Raw genomic sequence first — 10,246 nt, forward strand, 5'->3', positions numbered from 1 at the left:
GGTTCACTGGCTAAGAGCTTGACGTCTGAAATATTCAAAGCATAATATTTTGTATTCATTAATTATTACATAGTCATTAGCCTCGTATAATATTATATAGGTTTTGGATTGTTGTTGCACTCGTATACTGTATCTCAGACCTTTGCATTAGTACACCGTGCACACTAGATACTAGGTACACTTGAGTGCATGCAAGTTATTGTTCTCCTAAATCTAACGCCAACTGATCACCTATCAGAAATAATACTTACAATATGGTAGCTTCTTCATTTTCTGACTTACAACTTGCCAAGCCCCTGACTGCACATAATATTGGATTTCACTATAAAAAACACAAATTAACATTCATAAACACTAAATTAAGTCGCAACAAATGTAGTTTCTATACTATAGCTAATAACTATAGCCTCTGTTTCCTAACTCACTTTCTCATCTGTTACACAGCCAAAAAGAATAAAGTGTTTTTGACCATTATACGAGGCCCCCACCATACATATATTCATAGTGCACTGCATGTAGCATTACATTAATCAGCTATGAACTTAGAAACACTTTGATAGTACTCCAACTTGAATTTAAGTGCAACTAATTTGGAAAAAATGGAACAATTATGCAGTCTGCAGGTTAAATGATTCCACTACGGGCCAAGCATAATATTGAACTTTGTTAACAAAAGGAGGAACGGCAGATTGAGTAAGCCAAATCTCATGCATGTCAGAGAAGCTGTGGCATGTTAGCTCATGCAATGTACTTTTCTTCCCCACAGCAACACCTCCTCTAGAGTTTCTCAGGAACAAGCAGGCACAGGCAGACAGACCCACATTACACCATTGTTAATAACAGAAGCTGGAATCAGGCCATGGGAAAAATAAATCTGTAACACTTTATTGTAGCTGTACACCTGCCAGCCAGCATGTGCATGATATAATCATTCTAATTCTCATAAAGGGCATGTCTGGTCCAGTTTGGTCTGCATCTCTCATGTAGTGTAAGCAAACAGGGAATTACCCTACCAAGGAATAAAGTATGATTTGGATAAGACAGACTTTATCTGTCTAAAAATGTTTAGTAGGTCTGTTACGGGAAAATCTAGGGCTTTACAAAATTGCTCACAATTTCCCCCCAAAAAAGTGGTGAGGGTATTTAGCTTAAGCAGTTAAATGACTTTAGAAAAATGTCTTAAATGCTGTATGGTTCAACTGTAAAAATAAAGGGAATGTTCAATCTTAAAACATTTTATAATGTGCTTTTTTCAAAATTGCTAAATTACTAACCAGATATTAATACACATTTCAAAGTAAAATGTGTAAATGCATAAAAATATAACAATGGAATCTGTTTTACTTTTACTCAGCATTTTGCAGAGCTTTCTGTGAGTGACAGGTGAATATAGGTTCCTGACCTAAAACTTGTCAGTTAAATGCTGTCAAGTAGCCTCAGGCTGAGGTAATGTCTCTGCAGGCAGTTGAAGTAGTAGAACGAGAGTTTGAGAGTTGTGCTTAAAAATGTTTTGCTTATGTTCACTGTCTTCTAAAACTTTCAGCACTATGGGTCATTTTTCTTTGATTCGAAAAAGAAACTAAGATATGTTTTCGCTCAGGTAATCACAATAGAACACTAAAAATAACATCAAAGAAACACCTAATTCAGGCAAACAAGGGATTTAAGCATGACTTCTTAGCCACTGATATATCCTATGTGAGTGCTGCTGTAGCCAAGAAGATGTTAGCGAAGTTAGGAGGTCAATAATAATTTAACTAACTCGCTTGCTTTTTGCCAGCACTGATTAGCTATTCACAGGCTTATGTTCTACTGAGATAACTTTGATTTCTCGTCACAAAATCTGGCATGAGATTAAGCAAGCAAAACTGTCTGTTAGGCAACACGGCAGGAGTGAGTCATAGGTATGAGAAACTTCATGGTTTGTCTCGCAGCAGAAATGCCTTGTTTATCAGACCTGATTGCTAAATACACATGCCTGTCACCGTTCAAAGCATAGAATCACAGGTGTTTGGATATGCATGACATACCACTGCAGTGACGTGACTGAACAGTTTGGGTGCTCATGAGAACAGTGTTTACCTTACTACGGGACCAACTCCGCCCAGGCTTAGCATAGGCATTAATTTTGAATGACTTCTTCGGATGTCTCTGTACCATCTTATTTTAGCATGTTTGACAATAACGTGCTCTTGCTCTTCCTTTTTTATGATCACGAAGTAACTATGCTAATTGACAAGTTTAGGTGTTCTACTCACATGTCTGCTGGATTCTTGGAACTTTTTCTGATAATCTGAATATGAATTCTTAGAACTTCCCTGTTCACCACAGCTATGGAATGCTTTAGCAAGGTATTCAGCTCTTCCAGGTAGAGGCTTTCACAGTAGAACCTATTCATGGAAAAGTCTTGTTCAGGGCAAGTGTAGACGAACTGCAGAGGAGAGTGATGTTGTCACAAAACCACAAGTTTCAGCGCTGGAACATTTTGTTTTTCCCAATTCAGAGAATTCCCTCCTTAAATCTAAGTTGTCTGAGCAACGTCTTAATGAAAGTATGTATGTAGTAACTGCTGTGTCTTTAGAGGACATTGTGACTTCTTTAAACCACCTTCTTGCTATAAATAAATAAATGGTCAGGTAAAGATAGCAAACCTGAAACTACATGCCAATGGTTTGATGTGAACTTTGCATGAACCTTCATTCATGTACAAAAATCCCTTTTGGTGATCCCCTTAATTTTTCACCTACTGACAACATCTTATTAAAAAGCTTTATGCTAAACTTAGATGGCCAGCATGGTGCGATAGCTGAATTAACTGATAACAATTGCATATCATCACTTTTATTGTTGTTATTTTGAAATGGTTAGTAAAGCATGATTTTATCTACACATTCACTGTTATGGAAAAACAAATTGTTTCTGGCAACTTGACACATGGAAGTCAGTGAAGTGAGTTTTATTCCTTTTGCCCCTGTTTTGGGCTCACTGTTTAGATAAGCTATCCTTGCAAGCTAGTAGCTGACTTAGTCTGTATGCTATATAGCGCTTCATAGCTACTTATTTGTACCTTACTTCACTTTAGTTTAGCAAAAATAATAATAATAATTCACACACACAATTGTTTTTCTATAGTTCCATCAGCATGAGCCAACCCTTCCAACTAAAATGTAAATTGTCAAGGCAATATCTTACTGGATTTGCAGGAACCCATATACTTGTGCAATCCATGCAAAGAAACATACCTCAGTTTCTCAACTTTCTGAACTACAAATGGCTCATCATTACTCAAAAGGACACTAACCTTCAAAGAGCCATCTTTATTTAAAAGCAGCAAAATTTAACAGAAAAAATTGCTCATGCAATATCAAGTATAGTTCTGTCTGCATGTGTGCTTCTTTAGCTATGTAAAATTTCCCACGTTTATTTAATGTGGGGGGTTTTGTATAATTATTAATTAACCTTCGAACCTTTTGTGTTCCATGAATTCCATCAGCATAATGAGTTGAAATGAATCATAATAAGATAATTAGTGCCCTGCGGATGTCTTTCTGTAAAGTCAAGAGTTATGGAATTGTTTTACTGAAAATGAAAATCGGGGTTTTCCATATGGAGGAGAGCAGAAAACCCACACATTCAAAAGGAGAGAAGCAATTATGTATATTTTATTTTTGTGCATGTCTTGGTGTAATTGAGTGGGTGTGCACTTGTGCATGTTTTCTGTGCATGTGTGCATCTGATTCCTAATTGATCCATGCTGGCAGAGGCACCTGTAAGAGATCCATCTCCTCCACAGGCGAGGGGGCCAAGCTCTGCAGCATCTCCCACACAGATGGACCTCGCAGTGGGCGACTGTCCATGCAAACTCCCTGGCCCCTCACCAACGGATGGTGTATCACAGTGGGAACATCGTCACACATCAATCCAAATAAAGGCCTGGACTGCCTTAGCGATGACATTTAGATGCTGTGTATTGTTGGGTGAGAAAGGCGGGAGTTTTCTTTGGTGTGTTTGTTTTGGCTTTGGCGAAACAAGACTCATGTGCCAGTAATACCTTTTTTTCCATTGTGGGAGGGACTGCATGTGTAATTTTGTTTCTGCATGCATGTCAGAGCAGAAAATGAAAAAAAAACTTTTCACTGTTACTTTTAGTTATTTGAAGTATGTATTACACGTTATCTTGCTAATCATTAAAATGCTTGGTGCAACTTGTAAACTGATCCTACTTGCCACAACTATATACTTTTATAAGAAGATTGTATAAATTGCCTAATTATAAATTGTCAGTGAAGTAATGAGTTTTTCAGTAATTTATAATACTGATACTTTTTATCACTAATGCTTAAGATATTATTAAAATTGCCTTATAATAAGCTTGCTACCTGACGTGCTAACAGAACAATGGTAACTACATGTGATGTTTAAAAATTTCTATGTTTACAATGAAACAAGCAGGTTAGCAGTTACTAAATATCTCACATTAAAATGCAAAAGTTGTAATTTTTTGCAAAAGGCCAAGTTAGCAGCTCTCGACACAGTTTCTTTTCTGAATGCTCGGGAATGTATGTTGCCGTTACTGATTGTGTTTTGGCTAGAGAATGATGCAGTATTTGGGCCTTAATGCAACATCTTTTTCCCACCCTCCTGTCACTACTGTGAGTGCTAATGAGGTCGCTTGTGTAAGTCATTAGCCTTATGTCTTATAGCCTTATAGCCTTGAAGTCTGCAATGGAGGAAATAATTATTTGATCCCCTGTTGAATTTCTAAGTTTGTTCACTTGTAGAGAGTCTGTAATTTATATGGTTATTATTGTTATTTTAATGAGGAGGTACAGAATATTAACTAAAAATATGTTTATGTTGCATAAGTTATAAATTGATTTGCATGTCATTGAGTGAAATAATTATTTGATCCCTTACAACCCAGCCAGAAGTCTGGCTCGCACAGATTGGCTAGGTTCCCGATCTGACACACAAATTACATTTAATCATCAATCAAGCACAGATGATTCTGATGTTAACTCATTACAAAGCACACCTGTCTAGAAGATGAGTTTCTAAAGTTTCCAACCTCTTTACCACCATGGGATAGATCAAAGAGCTGTCAAACAATGATAGAGACAAGATTATAGACCTACACAAGGCTGGAATGGGCTACAAAACCATCAGCAAGAAGCTTGGAAAAGCTTTCTAACACATTATGCCATAATGGAGCGAAATTTTGTAGCACCTGCAAGGTCCCCCTGCTCAAGAAGGCACATGTATAGGTTTGTTTAGGCTCGAGCATCTCAATGATTCAGACAGTGCTTGGGAGAAAGTGTTGTGTGATGAAACCAACACTGAGTTATTTGGTATCAAATTGATCTGCTGTTTTTGGAGGAAGAGAAAAGCAAAGAACACCATTCCCACAATCAAACATGGAGATAGAAACATTATGCCTTGGGGCTGTTTCTCTGCTAAAGGCAGAGGAACACTTCACTGCATTGAGGGGTCGTGTACCATAAAATCTGAGACCTCCTTCTCTCAGCCAGAATATATAAGATGGACAGTGTTGGTGAGTAACGGAATACATGTACCAGCGTTACATATTTAAAATACAAAGCATGAGTAACTGTGTTCCGTTACAGTTAACATTTAAATAGGTGATAATTAGAATATAGTTACTTTGTTGAAATAAATGGATTACACAGCAGTCTTTTCCTGTTTCATATGTTAGGCTATCCCCTCTCTAATTTTGGTAATTCCACGCAGTGCCGGAAACCCAAACAAAAAATGCAATAAGGCTCTAATGTAAGCATTTTGTTAATGTTGATGGCATCAGTTACACAATGGACCCGGAGCCAAAAGAGCCAGCAGTGCACGGGCAGGAATGCATTTCTTACTTGGAAATTCTGACATCGCTTCACATTTAAAGAAGAAAAGGATGGGCAAAATCTGACCGTGCAATGCAAACTCTGTTTGCCAGCAACCAAGCTGCTCTCAGCTTCAAAAGACTCCGCCTCCAACCTAAAGAAACATCTGGAAGTCAGTTCTTTTTTTAAAAGCTAATGTTGGCCTCACTGCAAAAAGTGCAGCCTTACCTAATGTCCACCCTACTGTTACTCATTTTATAGTAAGATTTAAAAATCTAGTTGGTATTGCTCTTAGAACTGCACATGATTATTTGCAGCTAGCAGGTTGTTAATGCTATCCATCAAGTCTAACAGTCTGCAGTCTATGAACTAACCTCAGCTAACGCCAGCTAACAATGATAGCTTGGTGGCGAGTAGCCTACAGTAATAGCAATAAATCACACAGCAATAGCACATTCATGTAGTTGTAAAAAGCATGACAATATATCAAGCAATCCAAAGTATTCAGAATACGTTACTCACATTGAGTAACTTAACAGAATACGCTACAAACTATATTTTGGGCCATGTATTCTGTAATCTTTAGTGTAATACATTTTAAAAGTAACCTTTTCAACACTGACAATTACCTAAAACATACCACGAATGACTGGCTATAGAAGAAGCACATTAAGGTCACTGAGTGGCCTAGCCAGTGTCCAGACAACACTCCTATCAGTGGAAGGAGCTGAAGCTTGAACTTGCCAAGAAACCCAAAGGATTCAGAGAGATTCCTCTGAATCGTGGCTCAAAAGTTGGCAGTTCGTCTTGTAACCGGAAGGTTGCCGGTTCGAGCCCCTTGGGCAAGACACTTTACCCTACCGCCTACTGGTGATGGCCAGAGGGGCCGATGGCGCGATATGGCAGCCTCGCTTCTGTCAGTCTGCCCCAGGGCAGCTGTGGCTACAACTGTAGCCTCCACCAGTGTGTGAATGTGAGAGTGAATGAATAGTGGAATTGTAAAGCACTTTGAGGTTCTCGAAAAGCGCTATATAAATGCAATCCATTATTATTATTATTATTATTATTATTATTATTATTATTATTATTAAAATCCCTTCTGAAATGTCTGAAATCTAGGTGACCAACTACAAGAAACATTTTGTCTTTGTGCTTGCCAACAAGGGTTTCTCACCAAGAACTAAATCATGTTTTCATTGGGAGAATACTCATTCATTCACTTGCAATGTAATGTATAATGTTTCTGGATTTTTGGTTGATATTCTCCCTCTCTCCATTAAAATGAAAGTGCCATAAAAACAGAGACTGTTCATGTCTTTGTAAGTGAGCAAACATACAAATTCAAAATCATCAACTGTATGATTTATACTTGTGTCCCAATAATAGTAGAGAAAATGGAATTGAATTACTACTCAAAGAATTACTAGGATTTTTCTAGGATTGCAACTTGTCTCGCTGTCAGCTGTTACTTAAAAAGATTTTTATTTAAAAAAAAGAACAAAACAGAGGTCTTATTGAGTTGTATCTGAACAATACAAAAAGAATCAGTTACGGCAATAGTGGCCACATAATCAACAAATGTGAAAATAACAGAAATCCCAATTTTAGATGTACTATATTATCAAGCTGTTTAACTTTCCGTCCAGTGTTGACAAATCGCTCCACTAAATAGGCCTTATTTACCCAACTCATCTTACTTACTGTAAACTAAAAAAAAAAAAAAGATGTGGAAAATGTAATTGCAAGGTCTATTTTTCTGTTGATAGATGAAAACCACAAATAGAAACTGTATGATAATATTTTTTCATTGGGTTCCACATTTTCTACAGCACCACGCAGCTCACTTTATCATGGGTGGCCCCTGTGGAGATCAGATCCTGGGTATGATATCAATTCCTCTAGTAATTAAAGGGCTGATGTACCCTAAAATAAAATTCACTGTCTTTCCTCCTACTTGTCGCATATGGATGCAAGTTATCCCACATACTTTCCTTTCAACCCTCTCCCGAATTATTTTATACAGGAAAACAGCATATAACACTCTGAAATACGCTGTAGATACTATTGCACACTATAGAGCAGATATATTATATTTACCTCATTAACTTTTATACCTTCACTCATAAAATTCAAGCTTACACCCCACGAAGCCGAGTCTTCTGCCACAACACAGCAGGGTAATATCGCCGTCCGTGAAGGAAATGTGAGAGATAATGAGGTAAATATTGGATTGCTGCACCCACAGAGTAGTTGTTTTGGAACAAATGACTTGAATTATAACAATAACACTGGTTTGAAAGTGGCTTTAATTTATTTGGAAATGTTATTTAACTGTCAGTTAGTCTGGGAAAAGACAGAGATGGTAATGCTCCTATTTGGTGATCTTAAGTTTTCCATAACTATTTCGATTACCACTTCATACACTACTCTATCAAGACTATTGGATTCTGTGTATGACATTATTTAAGGTGAAATTCAAAGGTTTCAGCAAAACAAAAACCTGCAAAGACAAACCTCAAGATTGCAGTAAGGCTTTCATATCCTCCTGCAGTGTGGCTGTTGGAACACATAAGGACACATAGCTATAAGAAGAAATAGGGGGAGCAAATTAAAAATACATGTGGCATGCGTGAGGGAGTGAATGAATGAGCCGCCTCCTGTTATGTAATGCTGTGTTGTGTTCTGCAAAATATTGAGAAACTGCTTGCTTGGCGCTTGGAGTCCGGGCTTGAGACATTTTGCTGAAGTAAGACTCTGGAGGAATGTCTGTGTTTGTGTGTGTGTGTGCTACAGCCTCCTGGTTCAGTCTTAAAGATCCAGCCTGATCGAATAAACAGAAAACCTAAGACAGACGAGAAAAAAAAAGAAGGAAAGATGGGGAAAAAGAGAGAAAGAGCTCAGCCCTTTGAAATTTCTCGCAAGTAAGTAAGGTGCAGAATAACTGCCAATACCAGAAAGAGAAAAACAGACTAAAAGGAACTGAGACAGAGAGTGACAAAAAGAAAGGAGGAGTGTTACGTAACTTTGTCCTCAGGAAGCTCTGCCAAAATTTGGCTGGGCTTGCCAGACTACTACGACGACAGAGATTTTCTCATGGAACAGATTAAACAGCTCAAGCGGGAAACCAGCAGATGTATGATGGATCCCAGTTCTACAAACTCCCATAAATTGCAGAGAAACACCTCAGTAGACGTTGTATATACTGCCTGGGGACTGAGATATGCCAGCACAGTGACAGTGTAGCAAGTACGACGGTTTTACTTACAAACTGCATGTTGAGATAAAAAGGAGAGGGGTCTTTATATCACCTGAGTTTTGATTATCTACAATTTTAAACCTTTTAGTCCATTTTTAAGCTCATTTACTATAGACTCCTACTTATCTGGTGATTTGCAAATACGCTCTGCGTGTGTGTGTGTGTGTGTGTGTGTGTGTGTGTGTGTGTGTGTGTGTGTGTGTGTGTGTGTGTGTTTCTTCTCAGATGGATTTCAAGGAAAAAAGGCCTTTCATTCAGATTCCAAGAAAACATCAAATGGGCAAGTCTGGTTTTGACAGTGACTAAATAGGGAATACCAAAATAGCCAGTTCCTGATTTCTGGAGGATGTACAGTTGCAAAGCAGAATTAAAAAGGGAACTTTTCATTCAAAGTGGTAGCTTGGCCTGTTTCCAGGGTGTAAAAATGAAAGCAAGAATACAGGGGAAATGAGATCAAGGCCAGATAAGGTGCAAAACACAAAGCTACAAGTGGGATCTGTGATTATGTCAAAACCAGTTCCAAACATCTATCTTTAAACAGGACAGGAATCTTTCAGCATACCAAAAGGACACTTTGCATGCATCTCTGCAGTGTCAATGGAATCTGACAAATGGCACTGGCAATAGCTGACGCTATATGTTGATGACATGTTGAATATTTGTGGCAGCTAGCTCAACAACTGTAGTCAAATGTTTCGGTTGTCATTCCAGTATGTGGAAGAGCTGAACCTGGCATTAGAAACAAAATGGAAACTATTCACAAATTTTCTTGTGGATTAACTATTCATTCACTTACCACAGTTTCTGAATATATATATGTAGTCTTTGTATGAATAAGCTAATTAACAATGAACTCTCAAGCCTTATGTAGTGTTATGTAGTGCATAATTGATGTTGTTTGAGCTTGTACGCAGATTTTCTCGTACATAGATTTCAAAGAAAACAGGCCTCTCACTCAGATTCCAAGAAAAAAGCCTTCATATGGGCAAGTCTGGTTTTCACTGCGACTAAATCGGGAAAACCTGAACACACAACTCCAGCTCATAATTCCAGGAGGACAAGATTTTTAAAAGTGGCATAAAAGAAGTGACATTTCATTCAGCATTAGAAAAAGTGGTGCCTTGCACCTCTGTCTGTTCCT

Source organism: Perissodus microlepis, chromosome 18 (genome assembly GCF_051167445.1).
Source record: "Perissodus microlepis isolate ML-2025 ecotype Zambia chromosome 18, ASM5116744v1, whole genome shotgun sequence".
In the NCBI taxonomy this organism is placed as follows: Eukaryota; Metazoa; Chordata; class Actinopteri; order Cichliformes; family Cichlidae; genus Perissodus; species Perissodus microlepis.